The sequence below is a fragment of the Phyllobates terribilis genome, unplaced genomic scaffold (genome assembly GCF_046119375.1).
Source record: "Phyllobates terribilis strain yellow unplaced genomic scaffold, ASM4611937v1 Scaffold_52__1_contigs__length_9100884, whole genome shotgun sequence".
Lineage (NCBI taxonomy): Eukaryota > Metazoa > Chordata > Amphibia > Anura > Dendrobatidae > Phyllobates > Phyllobates terribilis.
In genome coordinates, this window is record NW_027362812.1 from 294,702 (window position 1) to 321,998 (window position 27,297).

General features: G+C 46.8%; 10 non-coding genes and 2 pseudogenes across 10 annotated transcripts; all 12 read left to right on the plus strand.

The window, feature by feature from the left end:
* Positions 1 to 797: 797 nt before the first annotated feature.
* LOC141192084 (U2 spliceosomal RNA) lies at positions 798 to 988 on the plus strand. Its single transcript, XR_012265777.1, has one exon. It is a non-coding gene; the product is annotated as a U2 spliceosomal RNA (small nuclear RNA).
* Positions 989 to 2,103: 1,115 nt separating this feature from the next.
* Positions 2,104 to 2,294, plus strand: LOC141191836 (U2 spliceosomal RNA). Its single transcript, XR_012265537.1, has one exon. It is a non-coding gene; the product is annotated as a U2 spliceosomal RNA (small nuclear RNA).
* A 1,115-nt stretch (positions 2,295 to 3,409) lies between these two features.
* LOC141192085 (U2 spliceosomal RNA) lies at positions 3,410 to 3,600 on the plus strand. Its single transcript, XR_012265778.1, has one exon. It is a non-coding gene; the product is annotated as a U2 spliceosomal RNA (small nuclear RNA).
* Positions 3,601 to 4,715: 1,115 nt separating this feature from the next.
* Positions 4,716 to 4,906, plus strand: LOC141191837 (U2 spliceosomal RNA). The gene has a single exon (XR_012265538.1). It is a non-coding gene; the product is annotated as a U2 spliceosomal RNA (small nuclear RNA).
* A 6,109-nt stretch (positions 4,907 to 11,015) lies between these two features.
* LOC141192181 (U2 spliceosomal RNA) lies at positions 11,016 to 11,192 on the plus strand (annotated as a pseudogene).
* A 1,115-nt stretch (positions 11,193 to 12,307) lies between these two features.
* On the plus strand, positions 12,308 to 12,498 carry LOC141192062 (U2 spliceosomal RNA). The gene has a single exon (XR_012265756.1). It is a non-coding gene; the product is annotated as a U2 spliceosomal RNA (small nuclear RNA).
* A 1,115-nt stretch (positions 12,499 to 13,613) lies between these two features.
* On the plus strand, positions 13,614 to 13,804 carry LOC141192098 (U2 spliceosomal RNA). Its single transcript, XR_012265790.1, has one exon. It is a non-coding gene; the product is annotated as a U2 spliceosomal RNA (small nuclear RNA).
* A 1,115-nt stretch (positions 13,805 to 14,919) lies between these two features.
* On the plus strand, positions 14,920 to 15,110 carry LOC141192029 (U2 spliceosomal RNA). The gene has a single exon (XR_012265725.1). It is a non-coding gene; the product is annotated as a U2 spliceosomal RNA (small nuclear RNA).
* Positions 15,111 to 16,225: 1,115 nt separating this feature from the next.
* On the plus strand, positions 16,226 to 16,303 carry LOC141192191 (U2 spliceosomal RNA; annotated as a pseudogene).
* A 5,564-nt stretch (positions 16,304 to 21,867) lies between these two features.
* On the plus strand, positions 21,868 to 22,060 carry LOC141192119 (U2 spliceosomal RNA). The gene has a single exon (XR_012265811.1). It is a non-coding gene; the product is annotated as a U2 spliceosomal RNA (small nuclear RNA).
* Positions 22,061 to 23,175: 1,115 nt separating this feature from the next.
* On the plus strand, positions 23,176 to 23,366 carry LOC141191838 (U2 spliceosomal RNA). Its single transcript, XR_012265539.1, has one exon. It is a non-coding gene; the product is annotated as a U2 spliceosomal RNA (small nuclear RNA).
* Positions 23,367 to 24,481: 1,115 nt separating this feature from the next.
* On the plus strand, positions 24,482 to 24,672 carry LOC141191839 (U2 spliceosomal RNA). Its single transcript, XR_012265540.1, has one exon. It is a non-coding gene; the product is annotated as a U2 spliceosomal RNA (small nuclear RNA).
* The last annotated feature ends 2,625 nt before the right edge of the window (positions 24,673 to 27,297 follow it).

Genomic DNA, 27,297 nt, shown 5'->3' on the forward strand with positions numbered 1-27,297 from the left:
ACAATATAATTGACCTTTCAGTATATTGTTGCACACACACCATCTATTTAGCAAATGCCCTTGTTATCAACAGCAGCCTTTTAAACTCACCTGAGCTAACAGGTATGTGCGCTGGTTACTCTGCTGCGCTTAAAATTTCTTTTTTGGTTTGCTACAATGCCTTTTCTGAAACGTTGTCTCCCTCTGCTGGAACACTGACTTCTTTCATTTAATGCCTGCAGACTATAAAAGAGAACCCAACCCAAAAAGTTTGGTTGATTAGTCTGTGGCATTCTGTTAAACTGTTGCTTATGGCGGTCTCTGTGAGCTTCTCAGCGACATTCAGCCAGCCAGGTATCCTGCCTGCAGTAGATGGAATGTGGCAATGGAACGCTGGCTGCGCGTGTCATAATAGGCTCTGAGCCTTTATATACCTGTGCACAGCAGCAGCCACCTTCAGTCTGCTGCTGGACAGCCAGCAGCAGCAGCAGCAGGAGAGGTATGTAATCAGGAGCCCTCCTGCTAAGGGTAGACAGCTGCTCGTTCCACCCCACCCCCCGCCTTAATTGGTTCTCCTCCCTTCCAACGGTGTTGAGGCGGGTGGGAACAGCAGGGGGTGAAGGTGCTGTGTTTAAAGAGGTGGAGTTATGCAGATCTAAAACGCGTGGATTGCAGCAGCAGCAAGCTGAAAAGTGCAGGCATGTAAGGGATCTAGAGGTTGACAACATGTCTTCTTAACGGGAGTCCAGGAGCTCATCTCCACAAATGGACTTTTCAGGATCCTTGGGTGGCTCCGTAGTTTGAAACCAATTCTGGTTATCGCTTCTCGGCCTTTTGGCTAAGATCAAGTGTAGTATCTGTCCTTATCAGTTTAATATCTGATACGTCCCCTATCTGGGGACCATATATTAAATGGATTTTTAGAACAGGGAGATGGAAAAAGAGCTTGCTCTGTCCACTCCACGCATTGACCTGGTATTGCAGTATCTCCAGGACCGGTGCACCCCTTCTTTAATGCAGTTTCTAAAATCAGAAAGAATTGAATTCAATGTTTTTTGTTCATTTTGCTTGTTTGTCGGATTTTGGGATGGACTCTTTGGCTTTGCTTTTCTTCTCCTCATTGGATTTTTCATGTTCAAAGTTGCAGAAGCCAGATTACAAGCTCATTTTGGTTCAACTTCAGCAACTGTGCATTGCATTGCCATGTAATGTGATGCAATGCTATCTTTCTAGCTCTCCCTTTTTACTTCCTTTTGGATAAACAGACATATTAGGCAAGCATTTTGGAGCTTTCACCTAAATAACTACAGGTGGTGAGATAAGCTGCACAATATAATTGACCTTTCAGTATATTGTTGCACACACACCATCTATTTAGCAAATGCCCTTGTTATCAACAGCAGCCTTTTAAACTCACCTGAGCTAACAGGTATGTGCGCTGGTTACTCTGCTGCGCTTAAAATTTCTTTTTTGGTTTGCTACAATGCCTTTTCTGAAACGTTGTCTCCCTCTGCTGGAACACTGACTTCTTTCATTTAATGCCTGCAGACTATAAAAGAGAACCCAACCCAAAAAGTTTGGTTGATTAGTCTGTGGCATTCTGTTAAACTGTTGCTTATGGCGGTCTCTGTGAGCTTCTCAGCGACATTCAGCCAGCCAGGTATCCTGCCTGCAGTAGATGGAATGTGGCAATGGAACGCTGGCTGCGCGTGTCATAATAGGCTCTGAGCCTTTATATACCTGTGCACAGCAGCAGCCACCTTCAGTCTGCTGCTGGACAGCCAGCAGCAGCAGCAGCAGGAGAGGTATGTAATCAGGAGCCCTCCTGCTAAGGGTAGACAGCTGCTCGTTCCACCCCACCCCCCGCCTTAATTGGTTCTCCTCCCTTCCAACGGTGTTGAGGCGGGTGGGAACAGCAGGGGGTGAAGGTGCTGTGTTTAAAGAGGTGGAGTTATGCAGATCTAAAACGCGTGGATTGCAGCAGCAGCAAGCCGAAAAGTGCAGGCATGTAAGGGATCTAGAGGTTGACAACATGTCTTCTTAACGGGAGTCCAGGAGCTCATCTCCACAAATGGACTTTTCAGGATCCTTGGGTGGCTCCGTAGTTTGAAACCAATTCTGGTTATCGCTTCTCGGCCTTTTGGCTAAGATCAAGTGTAGTATCTGTTCTTATCAGTTTAATATCTGATACGTCCCCTATCTGGGGACCATATATTAAATGGATTTTTAGAACAGGGAGATGGAAAAAGAGCTTGCTCTGTCCACTCCACGCATTGACCTGGTATTGCAGTATCTCCAGGACCGGTGCACCCCTTCTTTAATGCAGTTTCTAAAATCAGAAAGAATTGAATTCAATGTTTTTTGTTCATTTTGCTTGTTTGTCGGATTTTGGGATGGACTCTTTGGCTTTGCTTTTCTTCTCCTCATTGGATTTTTCATGTTCAAAGTTGCAGAAGCCAGATTACAAGCTCATTTTGGTTCAACTTCAGCAACTGTGCATTGCATTGCCATGTAATGTGATGCAATGCTATCTTTCTAGCTCTCCCTTTTTACTTCCTTTTGGATAAACAGACATATTAGGCAAGCATTTTGGAGCTTTCACCTAAATAACTACAGGTGGTGAGATAAGCTGCACAATATAATTGACCTTTCAGTATATTGTTGCACACACACCATCTATTTAGCAAATGCCCTTGTTATCAACAGCAGCCTTTTAAACTCACCTGAGCTAACAGGTATGTGCGCTGGTTACTCTGCTGCGCTTAAAATTTCTTTTTTGGTTTGCTACAATGCCTTTTCTGAAACGTTGTCTCCCTCTGCTGGAACACTGACTTCTTTCATTTAATGCCTGCAGACTATAAAAGAGAACCCAACCCAAAAAGTGTGGTTGATTAGTCTGTGGCATTCTGTTAAACTGTTGCTTATGGCGGTCTCTGTGAGCTTCTCAGCGACATTCAGCCAGCCAGGTATCCTGCCTGCAGTAGATGGAATGTGGCAATGGAACGCTGGCTGCGCGTGTCATAATAGGCTCTGAGCCTTTATATACCTGTGCACAGCAGCAGCCACCTTCAGTCTGCTGCTGGACAGCCAGCAGCAGCAGCAGCAGGAGAGGTATGTAATCAGGAGCCCTCCTGCTAAGGGTAGACAGCTGCTCGTTCCACCCCACCCCCCGCCTTAATTGGTTCTCCTCCCTTCCAATGGTGTTGAGGCGGGTGGGAACAGCAGGGGGTGAAGGTGCTGTGTTTAAAGAGGTGGAGTTATGCAGATCTAAAACGCGTGGATTGCAGCAGCAGCAAGCTGAAAAGTGCAGGCATGTAAGGGATCTAGAGGTTGACAACATGTCTTCTTAACGGGAGTCCAGGAGCTCATCTCCACAAATGGACTTTTCAGGATCCTTGGGTGGCTCCGTAGTTTGAAACCAATTCTGGTTATCGCTTCTCGGCCTTTTGGCTAAGATCAAGTGTAGTATCTGTCCTTATCAGTTTAATATCTGATACGTCCCCTATCTGGGGACCATATATTAAATGGATTTTTAGAACAGGGAGATGGAAAAAGAGCTTGCTCTGTCCACTCCACGCATTGACCTGGTATTGCAGTATCTCCAGGACCGGTGCACCCCTTCTTTAATGCAGTTTCTAAAATCAGAAAGAATTGAATTCAATGTTTTTTGTTCATTTTGCTTGTTTGTCGGATTTTGGGATGGACTCTTTGGCTTTGCTTTTCTTCTCCTCATTGGATTTTTCATGTTCAAAGTTGCAGAAGCCAGATTACAAGCTCATTTTGGTTCAACTTCAGCAACTGTGCATTGCATTGCCATGTAATGTGATGCAATGCTATCTTTCTAGCTCTCCCTTTTTACTTCCTTTTGGATAAACAGACATATTAGGCAAGCATTTTGGAGCTTTCACCTAAATAACTACAGGTGGTGAGATAAGCTGCACAATATAATTGACCTTTCAGTATATTGTTGCACACACACCATCTATTTAGCAAATGCCCTTGTTATCAACAGCAGCCTTTTAAACTCACCTGAGCTAACAGGTATGTGCGCTGGTTACTCTGCTGCGCTTAAAATTTCTTTTTTGGTTTGCTACAATGCCTTTTCTGAAACGTTGTCTCCCTCTGCTGGAACACTGACTTCTTTCATTTAATGCCTGCAGACTATAAAAGAGAACCCAACCCAAAAAGTTTGGTTGATTAGTCTGTGGCATTCTGTTAAACTGTTGCTTATGGCGGTCTCTGTGAGCTTCTCAGCGACATTCAGCCAGCCAGGTATCCTGCCTGCAGTAGATGGAATGTGGCAATGGAACGCTGGCTGCGCGTGTCATAATAGGCTCTGAGCCTTTATATACCTGTGCACAGCAGCAGCCACCTTCAGTCTGCTGCTGGACAGCCAGCAGCAGCAGCAGCAGGAGAGGTATGTAATCAGGAGCCCTCCTGCTAAGGGTAGACAGCTGCTCGTTCCACCCCACCCCCCGCCTTAATTGGTTCTCCTCCCTTCCAACGGTGTTGAGGCGGGTGGGAACAGCAGGGGGTGAAGGTGCTGTGTTTAAAGAGGTGGAGTTATGCAGATCTAAAACGCGTGGATTGCAGCAGCAGCAAGCCGAAAAGTGCAGGCATGTAAGGGATCTAGAGGTTGACAACATGTCTTCTTAACGGGAGTCCAGGAGCTCATCTCCACAAATGGACTTTTCAGGATCCTTGGGTGGCTCCGTAGCTTGAAACCAATTCTGGTTATCGCTTCTCGGCCTTTTGGCTAAGATCAAGTGTAGTATCTGTTCTTATCAGTTTAATATCTGATACGTCCCCTATCTGGGGACCATATATTAAATGGATTTTTAGAACAGGGAGATGGAAAAAGAGCTTGCTCTGTCCACTCCACGCATTGACCTGGTATTGCAGTATCTCCAGGACCGGTGCACCCCTTCTTTAATGCAGTTTCTAAAATCAGAAAGAATTGAATTCAATGTTTTTTGTTCATTTTGCTTGTTTGTCGGATTTTGGGATGGACTCTTTGGCTTTGCTTTTCTTCTCCTCATTGGATTTTTCATGTTCAAAGTTGCAGAAGCCAGATTACAAGCTCATTTTGGTTCAACTTCAGCAACTGTGCATTGCATTGCCATGTAATGTGATGCAATGCTATCTTTCTAGCTCTCCCTTTTTACTTCCTTTTGGATAAACAGACATATTAGGCAAGCATTTTGGAGCTTTCACCTAAATAACTACAGGTGGTGAGATAAGCTGCACAATATAATTGACCTTTCAGTATATTGTTGCACACACACCATCTATTTAGCAAATGCCCTTGTTATCAACAGCAGCCTTTTAAACTCACCTGAGCTAACAGGTATGTGCGCTGGTTACTCTGCTGCGCTTAAAATTTCTTTTTTGGTTTGCTACAATGCCTTTTCTGAAACGTTGTCTCCCTCTGCTGGAACACTGACTTCTTTCATTTAATGCCTGCAGACTATAAAAGAGAACCCAACCCAAAAAGTTTGGTTGATTAGTCTGTGGCATTCTGTTAAACTGTTGCTTATGGCGGTCTCTGTGAGCTTCTCAGCGACATTCAGCCAGCCAGGTATCCTGCCTGCAGTAGATGGAATGTGGCAATGGAACGCTGGCTGCGCGTGTCATAATAGGCTCTGAGCCTTTATATACCTGTGCACAGCAGCAGCCACCTTCAGTCTGCTGCTGGACAGCCAGCAGCAGCAGCAGCAGGAGAGGTATGTAATCAGGAGCCCTCCTGCTAAGGGTAGACAGCTGCTCGTTCCACCCCACCCCCCGCCTTAATTGGTTCTCCTCCCTTCCAACGGTGTTGAGGCGGGTGGGAACAGCAGGGGGTGAAGGTGCTGTGTTTAAAGAGGTGGAGTTATGCAGATCTAAAACGCGTGGATTGCAGCAGCAGCAAGCCGAAAAGTGCAGGCATGTAAGGGATCTAGAGGTTGACAACATGTCTTCTTAACGGGAGTCCCGGAGCTCATCTCCACAAATGGACTTTTCAGGATCCTTGGGTGGCTCCGTAGTTTGAAACCAATTCTGGTTATCGCTTCTCGGCCTTTTGGCTCAGATCAAGTGTCTGGACATCAGGTTCCTTGAGTGCTAGCCCTCGGCCTTCCAGCATAGCCACTCCGGTGGCTTAAGCTGGATGCTGCTATAGGGGGAGAGTGAAGAGGAAACGGGAAGGCGATTTCCGTGGCTGACTATGGGAGTCAAGCTGAAATTTGCTGGGACCGGGGACTCCCGGGTCAAGAATGGATTTCGCATTGAGATTTCCGAGGAGAAGAAGGGACATTTTTCCATGTCCTACCTGGTGAATGCCATCTTCTATGAAGCATTGAAGATTAAGAAGTCGGACATTCTTTGCCTGCAGGAATTTAGAAGTCATGGAAGGTATGTGCTGGTTCTTTCTACTATGGCTGCTTGCCAAAATCTTTATAGAACCTTGAAAGGCCATACTGAGAACTCCCTCCTAGATGGACTCACTTTTACTGTCCTCTATTCAAAGGGGGATGTTCCTGTTGTTGTGTTTATGCACAATCCCTTTATCCCCCAGGAGGACATTACTGTATTCTTGAGGAGGCATTGTACTTATGTGCATTTTTCCCACAAGATCTCGAATGAAGAAGGCTTGTGGACTGGCAAATACAAGTACTTTGTTCGTTTTGCTACAGACCCCGAGGGGCCAGGGGGCATACATTATCCTCCTATGAGTTTCTCTATTGGGAGAGACACTGGTTTCTTGTACTTTCCTGATGCTCCTTTTTTCTGCAGAAGATGTAACAAGTATGGTCATGTCCAGGAGTCCTGCAGGTATCTGCCAACCTGCAGGAGGTGTAACACGTCTGGTCATATGGCGAAAGACTGCAAGAACCAGGTAAAGTGTGATGCTTGTGGTGAGGAGGGGCATGTTCTTAGGCAGTGTCAAGCTAGAACCACTCCTAAGTCTTTTGCTCAAGTGGTCGCAGAGGGGCCTGCTGTTCCTTCGACTTCTACTAGGGTTCCACAAGGTCCCCTTCCGGATGTCGGGGAGGCAACTGCTCCCCAAGAGGAAGAGGATGGCACTCAGATGGACGACATATTTGAAGATGCCCAGCTTCAGCCTCCTGCGTCAGGAGGCTTTGACATGGTGATTCCAGAGGTGATGTCACCTTTCCCTCCCCAGTTTGGTGTCCGTGGTGAGGGGGAAATGGACTTGTCCAATTCTCCTGTCATACCTTGGTGCAATACTGCTTCAGAGGAGATCGGGGGCGGTGGCCAAGGGGACTTGTCTGCTGTCCGTTTCTCTGATGAGGAGGATCCTGATGTGGTCAAGAAGAAGCCAAGGACTGAGTGTTCATCCATTGCTGCCGTGTGTGATAGCCCGGTGGACTCTCGTGCTTACCCGTCAGATGTATTTTCTCCTGACATTGTTACATTTGGCATTCAGCCAGATGGTAATAGCTTTGCTTTGCTTGATGAAGTTTGAGTTGATGTTTTCTTTCTTTTTTTTTCAGGTTATGTGTGATCCCCTTTAGTTATGCCGCATCATTCTGGATGGGACATTGTGTCCCTTAATGTTAGGCAAATTAGATCTGTTACCCGAAGAACAACAGTTCTGGATTATCTAAAGGGTTTGAGTGCAGATGTCTATTGTCTACAAGAGTGTGGGATTACTGAATCTCCAGGGGATAAGGACTGGCCTTATGGCCAGTATGTTTGGTCGGGGTCCAGCTTTAACAAAAATGATGGTGTGGGGATTTTAGTTGGTAATAAGAATATTACTATTGATAGTTACACGGTTGTGGAGGTGGGTCGCTGCATTATTGTTTTTTTGAGTTATAGGGGGTGGAAGGTTAGAATGATTAATTTATATTGTCCTACTAAAAAAGAGGAGCGGCTTGCTCTTCTTGAGAAATTGAGTTTTTTTCTCCCTGGAAAAATTCCTACAGTTTTTGTTGGTGACTGTAATTGTGTCACAGAAGGTAATGTGGACATTACGGGAAAAAAGTTATCTCAACTTATTTCTGATTTTTCTTTCTTAGACGCTGCAATACTTGAGTATGGCATTCCACCACCGCCTACATATTATGCTGACCGTGGTAATATTTCATCGAGGATAGATAGGATGTTATTTTCCAAAAATATGGTTTGTTCAAGTTATGTTCAACATAAGGTACCTTTTTCTGATCATGAGTGTTTGCGTGGAGTTTTTAGTGCGAATGGGGACATGGTGTTTGGGGGTGGGGTTTGGAAATTGAATACGAGGTTGTTGGAGGATGAGGAGGTGATGAGTGAGTTGGAGAAAAGGTATGCAAGTTGGAGGTGGCGTAAGCGTGATTTTGGTAGTGTGCTTGAATGGTGGGATTGGGTGAAATTACAGTTAAAAACTTTCTTTAAAAAATGGGGCTACAAAAAAGCTGCCAGATATCGTAATAGATTTAATGACTTAAGTAGACGGATTGATTGGTTGCGTGGGTGTGTTAGGAAAGGAATGGATATGTCTGATCAGCTTGAGGTTGCTAAGAATGAGTTAAAATGTCTTCTGGATGAAAAAGGTAAAGAGATTATTTACCGTACCAAGTTAGAGCATTTGGAAAAGAATGAAAAGTGCACCAGGTACTTTTTTAAAAAAATGAATGGAAGGAAGTTGGATTTGAGTGAAGTGGTAGGTGAAGATGGATCTAGTGTGGTTGGGAAGAATGTGTTGAATGAGGTGAATGGCTTCTATAGTAAGTTGTACGATGAGAAATGGATTGATCCTGGACTTGTGTCGCATGTATTGAGTGGTATGGAGAAGAGACTTGGTTCGGATGAATGTGATGCTTTGTGTGAGGATGTTATTTTGGATGAGGTGAGGAATGTTGTTATGAGTGCTAAAAAGAATAAGACGCCTGGGAAGGATGGGTTGCCTGTGGAGCTGTATGTGAAAGCTTGGGAGTTTTTGGGTAAGGACTTGACTGAGGTTTGTAGGTATATGTGGATGAATGGTGTTTTGTGTGACAGTATGAAAGAGGGTATAGTGGTTCTTGTGTTTAAGAAGGGTGAGAAAAAGCGTTTGGAGAACTGGAGACCCATATCATTGCTTAACGCTGATTATAAGGTCTACAGTAAATTGTTAGCAAATCGTATGCGTGAGGTGATTGGTAGGGTTGTGGAGGATGACCAAGTGTGTGCCGTGCCTGGTCGGAGTATAAGTGATAATTTGTTATTGTTAAGGGATATGCTTGGGGATTGTAAGACTAGAAAGCAGAAGTGTATGGTGTTAGCAATTGATTTCGAAAAGGCTTTTGATAGAGTTTCGCATGTGTTTCTGTTTAAAGTATTGGAGAGGATGGGTTTCCCTAGGGTTTTTCTGAATGGAGTTAAGTCTTTATATGATTATGTGTCAAGTGAGTTTTTAGTGAATGGATGGTTGTCTGACAAAGTGATGATTAGGTCTGGTGTAAGACAGGGGTGCCCTATGTCCCCTGTCTTGTTTGTATGTGTGATTGAGCCTTTGCTGTGTTTAGTGAGACGTGAGAAAATGATGAGAGGATTCTTAGTGCCTGGGAGTGGTGGTAAGCATGTGAAGGTGTTAGGTTACATGGATGATGTTGTGATGGTGAGTGAAAGTATGGCTTCAATGAGTAGGGTGAGGTTGCTTTTGGATTTTTTCTGTGGTGCATCAGGTTTTAGAGTTAACTGGACTAAGTGTAGTTTCAAATGCTTTGGAGATGACAGTATTCGTATGGAAGGTGTTAAGTATGAGGAGAGTGCAATTAAGGTTTTAGGGGTATTTTTCAATGATGATCTGAAAGGAAATGAGAGTTGGGACGAGTGTGGTATGCGTGTTGAGCGAAAATTGAATTTTTGGAGAATGAGAGATCTTTCTTTGCGGGGCAAAGTTCTAGTTATCAAAGCAGTGATCTTACCCATTCTGCTTTTTGTGGCCATAATTTTTCCATCCCCTTTTAGGAAAGTGAAGAGAGTTGAGAAAATGATTTTTTCCTTTTTCTGGTGCAGCAAGATGGAGAAGCTGAAGAGGGAAAGCCTTTATAAGGCCTGCCAGCATGGTGGTTTGGGATTTCCTAATGTTGAGGTTTTTTTAGGGCTCCATTATATTAAGACGATTGTGGTATTGTTGGGTAAAGGTAATAAGGGTGCATGTATGGCAAGTTATTCTGCAGGATGGATGTTGTATGGGTTAGGTTGGAGAAAGAGGGATGCGAGAGTGCCTGTGTCTTTTAAGTGTCCGGTGTGGTATGAGGTGATTGAGAAGTTTGTCAAGAAGTATGATTTGCTGAGTGTGCCGGTGGATGAGTTTAGAATGACTAAGAGGGTGTATAGGAAATTGTGTGCAAATGAGGTCGAGTCTAATATTGTTGGTTTGAGAGGGAATGAGGTTGCGGATGCTTGGAGAAAGTTGGGTATGTATGGGATGTCCAACAAACAGAAGGATGTAGTGTGGATGGCGTTTCACAATATTCTTCCAGTGAGAGACGTTCAAAAGAAGAGAGGTTTGATTAGGTCGGATGTTTGTCCAAGAGATGGATGTAATGGTTGTGAGACGGTTATGCATCTGATGTGGAATTGTGATTTTGCGCAAGACGTGTGGAAATGTGTAGGGGGGTTGTGTAGGAGTTTGGCAGGAGTGACTTTTGTGGATTGGCGTGTGGTTATGTTTGGTATTGGTGCAAGTGGACGTGTAAAGGAGAGAGTTTTGTGGTTAATTATGGCTTGTGTGTTAGAAAGTTTGTGGGATGTGAGGAATCTTTGTGTATTTAAAAGGAAATCAATTATAGTAAATGAATGTATTAGGATTATTCTTTCTAGGCTATTTTTGATTTACAAGATGGATAGTAGTAGCGGTGGTGGAACAGATGCCGAGGGAATATGGAAATTTAAAAAGTGGAGGCATATTGTAAAATTTCAGTGATCTTTTGGTTTATATTAATAAGATGTTCTTCTTTCTGTAATATTAGGTTACTTTATGCTTAATAAATATGGCCATGATGATGAGAAGTTTTTTTTGCAACAGTTTTGGTATATCCTACTGATTTGCTATAAAACTAACCTGAATGGTTTAAAAAAAAAAAAAAAAATCTGTTCTTATCAGTTTAATATCTGATACGTCCCCTATCTGGGGACCATATATTAAATGGATTTTTAGAACAGGGAGATGGAAAAATTGCTTGCTCTGTCCACTCCACGCATTGACCTGGTATTGCAGTATCTCCAGGACCGGTGCACCCCTTCTTTAATGCAGTTTCTAAAATCAGAAAGAATTGAATTCAATGTTTTTTGTTCATTTTGCTTGTTTGTCGGATTTTGGGATGGACTCTTTGGCTTTGCTTTTCTTCTCCTCATTGGATTTTTCATGTTCAAAGTTGCAGAAGCCAGATTACAAGCTCATTTTGGTTCAACTTCAGCAACTGTGCATTGCATTGCCATGTAATGTGATGCAATGCTATCTTTCTAGCTCTCCCTTTTTACTTCCTTTTGGATAAACAGACATATTAGGCAAGCATTTTGGAGCTTTCACCTAAATAACTACAGGTGGTGAGATAAGCTGCACAATATAATTGACCTTTCAGTATATTGTTGCACACACACCATCTATTTAGCAAATGCCCTTGTTATCAACAGCAGCCTTTTAAACTCACCTGAGCTAACAGGTATGTGCGCTGGTTACTCTGCTGCGCTTAAAATTTCTTTTTTGGTTTGCTACAATGCCTTTTCTGAAACGTTGTCTCCTTCTGCTGGAACACTGACTTCTTTCATTTAATGCCTGCAGACTATAAAAGAGAACCCAACCCAAAAAGTTTGGTTGATTAGTCTGTGGCATTCTGTTAAACTGTTGCTTATGGCGGTCTCTGTGAGCTTCTCAGCGACATTCAGCCAGCCAGGTATCCTGCCTGCAGTAGATGGAATGTGGCAATGGAACGCTGGCTGCGCGTGTCATAATAGGCTCTGAGCCTTTATATACCTGTGCACAGCAGCAGCCACCTTCAGTCTGCTGCTGGACAGCCAGCAGCAGCAGCAGCAGGAGAGGTATGTAATCAGGAGCCCTCCTGCTAAGGGTAGACAGCTGCTCGTTCCACCCCACCCCCCGCCTTAATTGGTTCTCCTCCCTTCCAACGGTGTTGAGGCGGGTGGGAACAGCAGGGGGTGAAGGTGCTATGTTTAAAGAGGTGGAGTTATGCAGATCTAAAACGCGTGGATTGCAGCAGCAGCAAGCCGAAAAGTGCAGGCATGTAAGGGATCTAGAGGTTGACAACATGTCTTCTTAACGGGAGTCCAGGAGCTCATCTCCACAAATGGACTTTTCAGGATCCTTGGGTGGCTCCGTAGTTTGAAACCAATTCTGGTTATCGCTTCTCGGCCTTTTGGCTAAGATCAAGTGTAGTATCTGTTCTTATCAGTTTAATATCTGATACGTCCCCTATCTGGGGACCATATATTAAATAGATTTTTAGAACAGGGAGATGGAAAAAGAGCTTGCTCTGTCCACTCCACACATTGACCTGGTATTGCAGTATCTCCAGGACCGGTGCACCCCTTCTTTAATGCAGTTTCTAAAATCAGAAAGAATTGAATTCAATGTTTTTTGTTCATTTTGCTTGTTTGTCGGATTTTGGGATGGACTCTTTGGCTTTGCTTTTCTTCTCCTCATTGGATTTTTCATGTTCAAAGTTGCAGAAGCCAGATTACAAGCTCATTTTGGTTCAACTTCAGCAACTGTGCATTGCATTGCCATGTAATGTGATGCAATGCTATCTTTCTAGCTCTCCCTTTTTACTTCCTTTTGGATAAACAGACATATTAGGCAAGCATTTTGGAGCTTTCACCTAAATAACTACAGGTGGTGAGATAAGCTGCACAATATAATTGACCTTTCAGTATATTGTTGCACACACACCATCTATTTAGCAAATGCCCTTGTTATCAACAGCAGCCTTTTAAACTCACCTGAGCTAACAGGTATGTGCGCTGGTTACTCTGCTGCGCTTAAAATTTCTTTTTTGGTTTGCTACAATGCCTTTTCTGAAACGTTGTCTCCTTCTGCTGGAACACTGACTTCTTTCATTTAATGCCTGCAGACTATAAAAGAGAACCCAACCCAAAAAGTTTGGTTGATTAGTCTGTGGCATTCTGTTAAACTGTTGCTTATGGCGGTCTCTGTGAGCTTCTCAGCGACATTCAGCCAGCCAGGTATCCTGCCTGCAGTAGATGGAATGTGGCAATGGAACGCTGGCTGCGCATGTCATAATAGGCTCTGAGCCTTTATATACCTGTGCACAGCAGCAGCCACCTTCAGTCTGCTGCTGGACAGCCAGCAGCAGCAGCAGCAGGAGAGGTATGTAATCAGGAGCCCTCCTGCTAAGGGTAGACAGCTGCTCGTTCCACCCCACCCCCCGCCTTAATTGGTTCTCCTCCCTTCCAACGGTGTTGAGGCGGGTGGGAACAGCAGGGGGTGAAGGTGCTGTGTTTAAAGAGGTGGAGTTATGCAGATCTAAAACGCGTGGATTGCAGCAGCAGCAAGCCGAAAAGTGCAGGCATGTAAGGGATCTAGAGGTTGACAACATGTCTTCTTAACGGGAGTCCAGGAGCTCATCTCCACAAATGGACTTTTCAGGATCCTTGGGTGGCTCCGTAGTTTGAAACCAATTCTGGTTATCGCTTCTCGGCCTTTTGGCTAAGATCAAGTGTAGTATCTGTTCTTATCAGTTTAATATCTGATACGTCCACTATCTGGGGACCATATATTAAATGGATTTTTAAAACAGGGAGATGGAAAAAGAGCTTGCTCTGTCCACTCCACGCATTGACCTGGTATTGCAGTATCTCCAGGACCGGTGCACCCCTTCTTTAATGCAGTTTCTAAAATCAGAAAGAATTGAATTCAATGTTTTTTGTTCATTTTGCTTGTTTGTCGGATTTTGGGATGGACTCTTTGGCTTTGCTTTTCTTCTCCTCATTGGATTTCTCATGTTCAAAGTTGCAGAAGCCAGATTACAAGCTCATTTTGGTTCAACTTCAGCAACTGTGCATTGCATTGCCATGTAATGTGATGCAATGCTATCTTTCTAGCTCTCCCTTTTTACTTCCTTTTGGATAAACAGACATATTAGGCAAGCATTTTGGAGCTTTCACCTAAATAACTACAGGTGGTGAGATAAGCTGCACAATATAATTGACCTTTCAGTATATTGTTGCACACACACCATCTATTTAGCAAATGCCCTTGTTATCAACAGCAGCCTTTTAAACTCACCTGAGCTAACAGGTATGTGCGCTGGTTACTCTGCTGCGCTTAAAATTTCTTTTTTGGTTTGCTACAATGCCTTTTCTGAAACGTTGTCTCCTTCTGCTGGAACACTGACTTCTTTCATTTAATGCCTGCAGACTATAAAAGAGAACCCAACCCAAAAAGTTTGGTTGATTAGTCTGTGGCATTCTGTTAAACTGTTGCTTATGGCGGTCTCTGTGAGCTTCTCAGCGACATTCAGCCAGCCAGGTATCCTGCCTGCAGTAGATGGAATGTGGCAATGGAACGCTGGCTGCGCGTGTCATATTAGGCTCTGAGCCTTTATATACCTGTGCACAGCAGCAGCCACCTTCAGTCTGCTGCTGGACAGCCAGCAGCAGCAGCAGCAGGAGAGGTATGTAATCAGGAGCCCTCCTGCTAAGGGTAGACAGCTGCTCGTTCCACCCCACCCCCCGCCTTAATTGGTTCTCCTCCCTTCCAACGGTGTTGAGGCGGGTGGGAACAGCAGGGGGTGAAGGTGCTGTGTTTAAAGAGGTGGAGTTATGCAGATCTAAAACGCGTGGATTGCAGCAGCAGCAAGCCGAAAAGTGCAGGCATGTAAGGGATCTAGAGGTTGACAACATGTCTTCTTAACGGGAGTCCAGGAGCTCATCTCCACAAATGGACTTTTCAGGATCCTTGGGTGGCTCCGTAGATTGAAACCAATTCTGGTTATCGCTTCTCGGCCTTTTGGCTAAGATCAAGTGTAGTATCTGTTCTTATCAGTTTAATATCTGATACGTCCCCTATCTGGGGACCATATATTAAATGGATTTTTAAAACAGGGAGATGGAAAAAGAGCTTGCTCTGTCCACTCCACGCATTGACCTGGTATTGCAGTATCTCCAGGACCGGTGCACCCCTTCTTTAATGCAGTTTCTAAAATCAGAAAGAATTGAATTCAATGTTTTTTGTTCATTTTGCTTGTTTGTCGGATTTTGGGATGGACTCTTTGGCTTTGCTTTTCTTCTCCTCATTGGATTTTTCATGTTCAAAGTTGCAGAAGCCAGATTACAAGCTCATTTTGGTTCAACTTCAGCAACTGTGCATTGCATTGCCATGTAATGTGATGCAATGCTATCTTTCTAGCTCTCCCTTTTTACTTCCTTTTGGATAAACAGACATATTAGGCAAGCATTTTGGAGCTTTCACCTAAATAACTACAGGTGGTGAGATAAGCTGCACAATATAATTGACCTTTCAGTATATTGTTGCACACACACCATCTATTTAGCAAATGCCCTTGTTATCAACAGCAGCCTTTTAAACTCACCTGAGCTAATAGGTATGTGCGCTGGTTACTCTGCTGCGCTTAAAATTTCTTTTTTGGTTTGCTACAATGCCTTTTCTGAAACGTTGTCTCCTTCTGCTGGAACACTGACTTCTTTCATTTAATGCCTGCAGACTATAAAAGAGAACCCAACCCAAAAAGTTTGGTTGATTAGTCTGTGGCATTCTGTTAAACTGTTGCTTATGGCGGTCTCTGTGAGCTTCTCAGCGACATTCAGCCAGCCAGGTATCCTGCCTGCAGTAGATGGAATGTGGCAATGGAACGCTGGCTGCGCGTGTCATAATAGGCTCTGAGCCTTTATATACCTGTGCACAGCAGCAGCCACCTTCAGTCTGCTGCTGGACAGCCAGCAGCAGCAGCAGCAGGAGAGGTATGTAATCAGGAGCCCTCCTGCTAAGGGTAGACAGCTGCTCGTTCCACCCCACCCCCCGCCTTAATTGGTTCTCCTCCCTTCCAACGGTGTTGAGGCGGGTGGGAACAGCAGGGGGTGAAGGTGCTGTGTTTAAAGAGGTGGAGTTATGCAGATCTAAAACGCGTGGATTGCAGCAGCAGCAAGCCGAAAAGTGCAGGCATGTAAGGGATCTAGAGGTTGACAACATGTCTTCTTAATGGGAGTCCAGGAGCTCATCTCCACAAATGGACTTTTCAGGATCCTTGGGTGGCTCCGTAGTTTGAAACCAATTCTGGTTATCGCTTCTCGGCCTTTTGGCTAAGATCAAGTGTAGTATCTGTTCTTTTAAGAACACAAGAGCTACGATCTACACTTGACGAGAGCGATCGAACTCGGAAGGAGAAGAGCTTCGGAGCCCAGCTGACATCGGAGAAGGAAGGCGGATATCGGTGGGAGGAAGAAGCTCTAAAGAATCCAGAAGAAGACGAAGACTCGGAGAAGAATCGGGCTGTCCTGTGGAATCTTCGAGGAAGAAAATCATCGAGACAAAGACCGTTCGGGGAATTTGTCCAGAACACGACGGGAGAAGAATCTGCATAGCTCCACCCATTCCGGGAAGAGTTCCAGATCCAGCTCCAAGAAGTAACTGCAGGAGGAAAGCCATGGCAAGCGCTGCGAGGAAGGCCGAAAAGAAGAGCCTGGAGCAGGGGACAGCCAGGAGGGCCCAGCCAGGAGCCGATTCTGACCCCAAGGACTCTGCCTCCACGACTGGCCAGCAGAAGGGACCCCAGAAGCCCCGCCACGAAGCTCCAGCCCTGGAGCCATGGATGCGGCAGACGGTGGCCCTGAAGCTGAAGGAAGTGGATGGGAGGGTGCCGGACATGTCCTCGGACGTGTTCTGCCAGAAGATGCTGCTGGATCGAGGCTTCTCCAGGTCAGACACCCTCAGCATCCAGACCTTCTTGACGGGGATCTTCTTCGTCACCTTCGCCACTGTGAACACCTGCAGGAGGTTCTGGGAAATGGTAAGCGCAAAAGGACCGGATAATTCTTTCTCTGCCTTTACAGGTAGCTGCCCTATCCAGAGGGACGAAAGGAGGATCACGGTCTCCATGCGCAACCCGCACACCCCAGGCCAAGACATCTGTACCTTCCTGAGACGCTTCTGTTTGGTTGTGAAGGAACCCTCTCACATCCTGAATGGACTCGGCTTCTGGACAGGTAAGCGGTCGGTGACCGTTAGACTTCACAGGGACCTGGCGTACTCAGACGGACTTCGGCACCTTCCCCCGACATTCTCCCTGGGCAACTCCTACGGCCTCATCTATTACCCGGACATGCCGCGGAACTGCAGGAGATGCGGCAAGAACGGCCACGAGATGAAGGACTGCAAGGAGGATGCCTGCAGGATTTGTCGAGTGACGGGACACAGCTCGAAGGACTGCCCGAAGAAGACATCCTGCAACCTGTGTGGGCTGGCAGCTCATCTGTACAAGGATTGCCCCAAGCGTGAGAGATCCTGGGCATCGGTGGTTGCGACGACCCCAGCTACGGAGGACAAGGCCCCGACGACCAGGCCTGTGAAGGTCAAGGACGCGACGACCAAGGCCCCAGCGGCCAAGGCCGAGACGACCAAGGCCAAAGCGGTCAAGGAGTCGGTGGCCAAAGCCCCAGCGACGGTCCCAGCAGCTCCGAAGCAGAAGAAAAAGTCAAAGGAGGGTAAGAGTTCTGTCACCCCTCTCTCGATCCCTCCCCCTGCCACCCCCGTCCAATTCCCCCCCACCCCGGCCACCCCTGCTGAGGATTCCACTTCCTCTTCCTCCTTCCCCTACTCCTCAGCAGGTGTCCTTTCCCCTGCCCCGGCAGCCACTCTCCCTCCCCAGACCATGGTAGCGGTGGAATTAACCTTTCCTCCACCCGCCGCTATCTATTCCGAGGAGGATTTTCCCCTTCTTGTCTCCCCAGTTCCAACCCGGGGAAAGAGGAAGGTGGAGGACAGCCCTGCTACTGAATCCTCCAAAAAGAAGATTCTGGATTTCGTAGGCGAAAAGGAGGATACCCTCCCTGAGCCAGAAGAGATGGAGCACATGGTTGAGACCCTGGTGGCCGAGCCAGAAGAGGAGGAACTGGTGGTCGCCGAGATCGAGGCCGCGCTGCTTGACCAGATGGAGGAAGAGGGCCTGCTGGTGATCCCGTCACCAGCAGTCAACACCGACGAGGGACCACCCGACCGGAGTGGTAACTAAGGTGTATTGCCTGCGCTAACTTTTTCTTTTTTCCCTACATGATGGCTAATATTAACTTATTTTCCATTAATGTCAGGAGCATCAAGGACAAGTTCAGACGTCAGACTATTTATGCCTTCCTTACTTCCCAGTTGTGTGATGTTTATATGTTGCAGGAATGTTCCCTTCCCTCCTCTAGGTCCTTCAAACATCTGGCCAGGGAGTGGTCCCACGGTCCATCCTACTGGTCCGGTGGGGGTGACTGCAAGTCTGCGGGGGTCGCAATTCTGATCAGGGGGGGCGCATTCACGCTTGAGTCCGTCCAGGAGCTCATCTGCGGCAGGGCTCTTGTTGTAGATGGCAACTGGGCGGGAGAACCTGTCAGGTTCATCAACGTGTATGCGTCCCCACTGAAGAATGAGCGTTTGGAGCTTTTCCAGACCCTGCGGCTTCAGCTTGCCACCACCAGGACCTTAGTGATGGCCGGGGATTTCAACTGCCCCATCGAGGAGGATGGTCGTAGTTCTGGCACATCTGCCAAGTTGGACATCACGTCCAAGCTGCTCATCGAGATGGTAACCGAGGCCTCTCTTCAGGACGTGGTGGGCTCCATGGGGAGAGGCTCCACGAACTATTCGTGGAGCCGACCCGATGGCTCACTCCGCTCCAGGATTGACTTTGTGTTCACCTCTCGGGCAGTCAGGCAGAGTAGGCACTCGATGGTCTCCTGCTTCTTCTCCGACCACAGAGCCATTCACTTACAAGGTGTCCTCGGCGACGGTTTTCCGTCCGGCCCCGGCTCCTGGAAGCTGAATTGTGCTCTGCTGGCTCAGGATGAAGTCGTGGAGGAGCTGAGAGCAGCCTACGCAATGTGGCAGTCCTACAAGGGTAGCTTCCAAACAGTCTCTGATTGGTGGGAATATGTTAAACTTGAGTTTCGCTGTTTCTTTCAGGCCAAGGGTCGACAACAGGCGTGTGAGAAGAGGAGGGACTTCAGAGGGCTGCAGCGCGAGCTGCGGTCGCTGCAGGACCTTCTTCACTGCGGCTGGGACGTGAGGGAGGAGCTGGAGGAGACCAAGAAGAGCCTGAAAAGGCACTTTGAGGAGGAGTCCAAGCGAATCGTCTTCCGTTCCAAAGTGGAGAATCTGGAGAAGGGTGAGAAATGTAACTCATTCTTTTTCAGAAAACTTCATGCCGGTCACACGCCCCTGAACGAGCTGCGAGACGAGAGCGGAAACATGCGACGTGGGAAGGAGGACGTGATGAGGGTCGTCAGCGACTTCTACAGCGAACTCTACTCCCACAAGACTACCGACCCCGACGCTGCTGATAAGTTCCTGTCAGGTATCACTAACCATCTTGATCCTGCAGGCACGGCAGCCTTGGACAAACCTCTGATGGTGGGCGAATTGCTCTCTGCCGCTAAATCCTTTAGGACCGGCAGGACCCCGGGCAGTGATGGTCTTCCAGCGGAGCTCTATGTAGCGCTGGGAGACCTCATCTGTCCGGACCTGTTGGACCTGTACGAGGAGATGGTGGTGGAGGGTAGAATGCCTCCATCTTTGAGGGAAGGAATGGTCACGATCCTGTACAAGCGGAAGGGAGAGAGGTGCGACCTGAGGAATTGGCGTCCCATCACTCTGCTCAACGTGGACTACAAGATCCTGGCCAAGACGATGGCGACACGACTTAAGACGGTCATCGGACGGATCATCCACCTGGACCAGACCTGCGGCATCCCTGGACGTCGCATCGCAGACAGCCTCGCTCTCGTGCGGGACACGGTCGAGTACATCAAGGTCCGCCGCGCACACGCGGCCCTGGTCTCCTTGGATCAGGAGAAGGCCTTCGACCGGGTTTCCCACGAGTTCATGGGCCGAGCTCTGCACCGGTTAGGTTTGGGTAACATGTTTTGTTCGTATGTCCGTCTGATGTATTTTGATATCCACAGCTCGGTGTTGGTGAACGGCTGGAAGACTGACCCCTTCCCTGTCCTCTCTGGGGTCAGACAAGGCTGCCCTCTATCACCTCTTCTTTTTGTTTGTGTTATAGAACTCTTCGCAGAGGCTATCCGGCAGAATGGAGAGATCAGAGGGATCACCGCACCGGGTCCGGGACGACACGAGTTCAAGTGCTCGCTCTACATGGACGACGTCACCGTCTTCTGCGCTGATCGTGGTTCAGTCGACGCCCTCGTCCAGACGTGTGAGAGGTTCGGCCGGGCTTCAGGGGCCAAAGTCAACTGCAGGAAGTCGGAAGCCATGCTCTTCGGGGATTGGCAGCCGGCCTCCTCCGCCCCCTTCCCCTTCAACATTCAACCGGATTTCCTCAAGGTGCTGGGAGTCTGGTTCGGGAAGGAAGGAGCGGCCCTCAAGTCCTGGCAAGAACGCTTGGCCAAGGTGAAGCAACGGATCGGACTCTGGAGCCTCAGACACCTCACTTGTGAGGGTAAGGCACTCGTCCTGCGTAATGAGGTCCTGCCCGTCTTGCAGTACACGGCGCAGGCCTGGCCCCCACACGTCACTGTGTGCAGGGCCATTACCAGGACAGTGTTTCACTTTGTCTGGGGATCCAAGATGGACAGAGTCAGGCGGGCCGTCATGTACAAGGAGCCTCGCAAGGGTGGGAAGGGCGTTCCAGATATCCCCACCCTCCTGCGATCCTCTTTTGTGTGTGATTGTGTCCGCCGGACTTTGCAAGTCAAGAATGGCTCCGCGGGCAGGTCCATGTCTCGCTTCTTCCTGCTTCCTCTTTGGAGGCGACTCGGCTGGGACAAGTGGGACAGCTCCTTCCCCTACAACTGGACGACGCCATGGTTCTACGGAGACGTCGTTCGATTTGTGGGGGAGCATCAACTGGAGGGACTCAAGCCCGACTTGTGGAAGCCCAAAACTATCCACAAGCTAATCAGAGCCAAGGATGACGTGGAGAACATCACAGGACTTCACCAGGACACGCTGGAGACTGTGTGGACAAATGTGTCGTCTGACAGGCTGACCAACGGGCACAAGGACTTGTCGTGGATGGCGATTCAGGGCGGACTGCCCGTCCGGTCATTCATGCATGCCCAGAACCTGTGCAAGACCCGGTACTGCCCAAGGTGCCCCTTCGTGGAGGAAACATCTTTGCACACTTTTTGGGACTGCGGATTTGCACAGCGCCTATTGACTGCACTTGAGGACGACCTGAGGAACTCTGTCCCCAGGGCGAGCCTATCGCACCATTCTGTGCTTTACGGACTCTTCCCTGGGGTTCATACCGTCGGAGCCATCCAGGAGGCTTGGCGCCTTATGAACTGCTTCAAGGATGCCGTTTGGGTCGCCAGGAACCGGCTCATCTTGAGGAGGGAGAGGATGTCCATCCAGGACTGCCGCAGGCTGATCCACAGCCTGCTCAGAGACTATTCCATCATGGACGGTCCGGAGGACGAGGATGAGGACTAAACCCCTCCTCCCCCTCTCCCCTTATGTGTCTTGTCTTTCAATAAAGCTTCGGGCCTGTGATTTTCCCCTCCCCATCCCCTTTTTCCCAATCCCCATCCCTTATCACGGTTCGTCGTACTGTATTGATTGACATGCTTTTTCTTTCAGATTGAGTGTTTTGTGTAGCATAGGGGTGTGATGTGTCTAGTTAGTGCGTCGTATCCTCATGCTATGTAAATATGATGTAGAATTCTGTGTGTACTGGGCTGCGGCACTGTACACTGTCTGTTAACTTATTTTTTGTGCTAATAAAAGATATATTCAATCAAAAAATCTGTTCTTATCAGTTTAATATCTGATACGTCCCCTATCTGGGGACCATATATTAAATGGATTTTTAGAACAGGGAGATGGAAAAAGAGCTTGCTCTGTCCACTCCACGCATTGACCTGGTATTGCAGTATCTCCAGGACCGGTGCACCCCTTCTTTAATGCAGTTTCTAAAATCAGAAAGAATTGAATTCAATGTTTTTTGTTCATTTTGCTTGTTTGTCGGATTTTGGGATGGACTCTTTGGCTTTGCTTTTCTTCTCCTCATTGGATTTTTCATGTTCAAAGTTGCAGAAGCCAGATTACAAGCTCATTTTGGTTCAACTTCAGCAACTGTGCATTGCATTGCCATGTAATGTGATGCAATGCTATCTTTCTAGCTCTCCCTTTTTACTTCCTTTTGGATAAACAGACATATTAGGCAAGCATTTTGGAGCTTTCACCTAAATAACTACAGGTGGTGAGATAAGCTGCACAATATAATTGACCTTTCAGTATATTGTTGCACACACACCATCTATTTAGCAAATGCCCTTGTTATCAACAGCAGCCTTTTAAACTCACCTGAGCTAACAGGTATGTGCGCTGGTTACTCTGCTGCGCTTAAAATTTCTTTTTTGGTTTGCTACAATGCCTTTTCTGAAACGTTGTCTCCTTCTGCTGGAACACTGACTTCTTTCATTTAATGCCTGCAGACTATAAAAGAGAACCCAACCCAAAAAGTTTGGTTGATTAGTCTGTGGCATTCTGTTAAACTGTTGCTTATGGCGGTCTCTGTGAGCTTCTCAGCGACATTCAGCCAGCCAGGTATCCTGCCTGCAGTAGATGGAATGTGGCAATGGAACGCTGGCTGCGCGTGTCATAATAGGCTCTGAGCCTTTATATACCTGTGCACAGCAGCAGCCACCTTCAGTCTGCTGCTGGACAGCCAGCAGCAGCAGCAGCAGGAGAGGTATGTAATCAGGAGCCCTCCTGCTAAAGGTAGACAGCTGCTCGTTCCACCCCACCCCCCGCCTTAATTGGTTCTCCTCCCTTCCAACGGTGTTGAGGCGGGTGGGAACAGCAGGGGGTGAAGGTGCTGTGTTTAAAGAGGTGGAGTTATGCAGATCTAAAACGCGTGGATTGCAGCAGCAGCAAGCCGAAAAGTGCAGGCATGTAAGGGATCTAGAGGTTGACAACATGTCTTCTTAACGGGAGTCCAGGAGCTCATCTCCACAAATGGACTTTTCAGGATCCTTGGGTGGCTCCGTAGTTTGAAACCAATTCTGGTTATCGCTTCTCGGCCTTTTGGCTAAGATCAAGTGTAGTATCTGTTCTTATCAGTTTAATATCTGATACGTCCCCTATCTGGGGACCATATATTAAATGGATTTTTAGAACAGGGAGATGGAAAAAGAGCTTGCTCTGTCCACTCCACGCATTGACCTGGTATTGCAGTATCTCCAGGACCGGTGCACCCCTTCTTTAATGCAGTTTCTAAAATCAGAAAGAATTGAATTCAATGTTTTTTGTTCATTTTGCTTGTTTGTCGGATTTTGGGATGGACTCTTTGGCTTTGCTTTTCTTCTCCTCATTGGATTTTTCATGTTCAAAGTTGCAGAAGCCAGATTACAAGCTCATTTTGGTTCAACTTCAGCAACTGTGCATTGCATTGCCATGTAATGTGATGCAATGCTATCTTTCTAGCTCTCCCTTTTTACTTCCTTTTGGATAAACAGACATATTAGGCAAGCATTTTGGAGCTTTCACCTAAATAACTACAGGTGGTGAGATAAGCTGCACAATATAATTGACCTTTCAGTATATTGTTGCACACACACCATCTATTTAGCAAATGCCCTTGTTATCAACAGCAGCCTTTTAAACTCACCTCAGCTAACAGGTATGTGCGCTGGTTACTCTGCTGCGCTTAAAATTTCTTTTTTGGTTTGCTACAATGCCTTTTCTGAAACGTTGTCTCCTTCTGCTGGAACACTGACTTCTTTCATTTAATGCCTGCAGACTATAAAAGAGAACCCAACCCAAAAAGTTTGGTTGATTAGTCTGTGGCATTCTGTTAAACTGTTGCTTATGGCAGTCTCTGTGAGCTTCTCAGCGACATTCAGCCAGCCAGGTATCCTGCCTGCAGTAGATGGAATGTGGCAATGGAACGCTGGCTGCGCGTGTCATAATAGGCTCTGAGCCTTTATATACCTGTGCACAGCAGCAGCCACCTTCAGTCTGCTGCTGGACAGCCAGCAGCAGCAGCAGCAGGAGAGGTATGTAATCAGGAGCCCTCCTGCTAAGGGTAGACAGCTGCTCGTTCCACCCCACCCCCCGCCTTAATTGGTTCTCCTCCCTTCCAACGGTGTTGAGGCGGGTGGGAACAGCAGGGGGTGAAGGTGCTGTGTTTAAAGAGGTGGAGTTATGCAGATCTAAAACGCGTGGATTGCAGCAGCAGCAAGCCGAAAAGTGCAGGCATGTAAGGGATCTAGAGGTTGACAACATGTCTTCTTAATGGGAGTCCAGGAGCTCATCTCCACAAATGGACTTTTCAGGATCCTTGGGTGGCTCCGTAGTTTGAAACCAATTCTGGTTATCGCTTCTCGGCCTTTTGGCTAAGATCAAGTGTAGTATCTGTTCTTATCAGTTTAATATCTGATACGTCCCCTATCTGGGGACCATATATTAAATGGATTTTTAGAACAGGGAGATGGAAAAAGAGCTTGCTCTGTCCACTCCACGCATTGACCTGGTATTGCAGTATCTCCAGGACCGGTGCACCCCTTCTTTAATGCAGTTTCTAAAATCAGAAAGAATTGAATTCAATGTTTTTTGTTCATTTTGCTTGTTTGTCGGATTTTGGGATGGACTCTTTGGCTTTGCTTTTCTTCTCCTCATTGGATTTTTCATGTTCAAAGTTGCAGAAGCCAGATTACAAGCTCATTTTGGTTCAACTTCAGCAACTGTGCATTGCATTGCCATGTAATGTGATGCAATGCTATCTTTCTAGCTCTCCCTTTTTACTTCCTTTTGGATAAACAGACATATTAGGCAAGCATTTTGGAGCTTTCACCTAAATAACTACAGGTGGTGAGATAAGCTGCACAATATAATTGACCTTTCAGTATATTGTTGCACACACACCATCTATTTAGCAAATGCCCTTGTTATCAACAGCAGCCTTTTAAACTCACCTGAGCTAACAGGTATGTGCGCTGGTTACTCTGCTGCGCTTAAAATTTCTTTTTTGGTTTGCTACAATGCCTTTTCTGAAACGTTGTCTCCTTCTGCTGGAACACTGACTTCTTTCATTTAATGCCTGCAGACTATAAAAGAGAACCCAACCCAAAAAGTTTGGTTGATTAGTCTGTGGCATTCTGTTAAACTGTTGCTTATGGCGGTCTCTGTGAGCTTCTCAGCGACATTCAGCCAGCCAGGTATCCTGCCTGCAGTAGATGGAATGTGGCAATGGAACGCTGGCTGCGCGTGTCATAATAGGCTCTGAGCCTTTATATACCTGTGCACAGCAGCAGCCACCTTCAGTCTGCTGCTGGACAGCCAGCAGCAGCAGCAGCAGGAGAGGTATGTAATCAGGAGCCCTCCTGCTAAGGGTAGACAGCTGCTCGTTCCACCCCACCCCCCGCCTTAATTGGTTCTCCTCCCTTCCAACAGTGTTGAGGCGGGTGGGAACAGCAGGGGGTGAAGGTGCTGTGTTTAAAGAGGTGGAGTTATGCAGATCTAAAACGCGTGGATTGCAGCAGCAGCAAGCCGAAAAGTGCAGGCATGTAAGGGATCTAGAGGTTGACAACATGTCTTCTTAACGGGAGTCCAGGAGCTCATCTCCACAAATGGACTTTTCAGGATCCTTGGGTGGCTCCGTAGTTTGAAACCAATTCTGGTTATCGCTTCTCGGCCTTTTGGCTAAGATCAAGTGCAGTGATCTACCGGTTGCTGCCTTGGTCTTGGCTGAGAGGTGCCTTGGGTACCCGGCTCCTTGGCCTCGGGGAATCGCTGCATGTAGCAGTGCGGCTTCACCCCCTTGCTGCTTTTGGGGAGCCGGATTAGTCCCTGGGCAACGAGGGGCGATCAGCCTGCCTGCTTTTTTTAAGTAGGCGAGGAGGATTTTTGCCACGTTTGGTGTGAAGATATGGACGGGAGAAGCCCAAATATGCTGACCTGTGAAGAGCTCCCAGTTTTTGCAAGACTGAAGAATGCAGTGCGGTTTATTTTTTTGGATCCAGAGAAGAAGAAGTCTGGCTTGTTTTTTTTGGTAGAGAAGATTTTGTTTGGACTATTGGAAGTTCAAATGGAACAAGTTTTGTCTATGTTGGAGTTCCCGAAGAGAGGGATATATGATGTTATTTTTTGTTCAGAAGATATCTTTTCTGACTTTTGGAAGAGAATGGATCTAGTGAAGGAAGATTCGATACTTGAAGGTGTTTTTTTTGTGTCGCATTTTCCTAGGAAGGAAAGGCTAATAGTAATAAGGATGTATAGTCCTTTCATATTGGAAGAAGAGATCATGACCTTTTTATCCCGGTACTGTGAGAAAGTGAGTTCTGCTGGCAAAATGTTTAACCGATATGGTTTTTGGACCACGAGGTGGAGGTTCCTGGTCAAGTTCAAGGAAAGTTTGGATGGTGTTGTGGTACTCCCACCAAGTAGATTCAAAATCGGGACAGTTAATGGAGATATGTTCTTTACAGGTATGCCGAAGTTTTGTAGGCGTTGTAAACAGTATGGCCATGAAAAGGATTCCTGTACATTACAGTGGTGTGCCAAGTGTGAAGAAGTGGGACATAAGGCAGAGAATTGTGAAAAAAGTAAGAAATGTAATCTATGTGGTGGCAGTGGTCATTTATATGATTGCTGTCCTGTCAATAAAAGGGAGGAGAAGTCAGTTGACAAGGAAGATGGAAATGAAGAAGAGTCTGAAGCTGCCCCCCATGATGAAACGGAAGAGAACATATCTCAAAAGAAGGAGGAACAAATAAGAGATATAAGAAAAGAAGGTGATCATATGGAAGAAGATACTGAGAGTGATATCACAGGCGTTGAGATTGAAAATACTAGCTTGGAAGAAGAAGTGGAGGTGGATAGGGAGTCAGAAGATCAGGAGGAAAGTGAGTCCTCCAGTCAGGATGAAAAGGAAGGTGCTGTAAGTAATATGGAAGAGGAGGAGGAGGGTGAAGAAACTAGTGAAGAAGAAAGAGAGGATGTCGCATGTGAAGCCAGAGAAGAAATTGAAGGAGTTTTGTCATCTGGGAAGGACTCTAGTGAAGCAAAGGATGTTTCAGAAAAAAATATGAGGGAGATGGAGGAGAGACAAGAAGTGTTGAAAATGCTAGAGAGTTGTGAAGGGGGGACTCAGGCTAGTCTAAGGCGCAAAGTGTGGAATAACATTTATAGCG